Source organism: Condylura cristata, unplaced genomic scaffold (assembly GCF_000260355.1).
Source record: "Condylura cristata isolate star-nosed mole 26May11 unplaced genomic scaffold, ConCri1.0 scaffold00008, whole genome shotgun sequence".
NCBI lineage: Eukaryota > Metazoa > Chordata > Mammalia > Eulipotyphla > Talpidae > Condylura > Condylura cristata.
The window spans coordinates 5636171-5636924 of record NW_004567109.1 but is presented as its reverse complement, the minus strand read 5'-3'; positions in this window follow the sequence as shown (position 1 = coordinate 5636924).

The window sequence follows — 754 nt, the reverse complement described above, 5'->3', positions numbered from 1 at the left end:
CCTCACGTTGCTGAACTTCTCTCTGGTTTTTGCTGTACCTTGCTTTGCTCTGAATTGCGATGACAATTTCCTGGCTATTCCCTCATAATACCATTTTGCTGGTAAAGCCATTGGCGGTTTTGTTTTTTTCATCACCAGCAGTCTGCACCAGCTGCATCTCTCTAGACATCCTGACTCAGCCCTGCAGTGAACAAGCCGCTGTGCAAATCTGCTCCTCAAATGCCCGGCTCTGGCAGGTTCCAGCTCCCGTCCTCTCATTTTCTCCACCCATCAAATAGAAACAATAATAATTCCGCCTATCTCCTGGAGTTAGTGTTAGCATCAAACAACAGTTATTTCACTGAAAACACGGAGAACAGTAAATATACAGTAAAATCTTCACTTCTAACTCCTTAGCTCTGTAGACTTCAGGTATTAGCATAGAATTTTCCAACAAGGCATCCTGGTAGATCAGAGGTTGGCAAGTTTTTTCTGTAAGGGACCAGACAGTAAATATTTCAGGCTTTGGGCCATACGGTCTCTGTTGTTGCTAAACCCTAAAACTAAACTCTGCTGTTGAGTGTGAGAACAGCCATATGGCACTGCTGTGTTCCAATAAAACTTTATTTACAAAACAGAATGGGTTTGCCGGCTCTCGTTTACAAATGATCTGGGGTCCAGCAGTCACCCACAGCAACACATATCTGGAGTCTCTCACTTCTTATCTATCTGGCAAGCGTCATCTGAATTTTGCAGCTTACATCATAACCTCGCT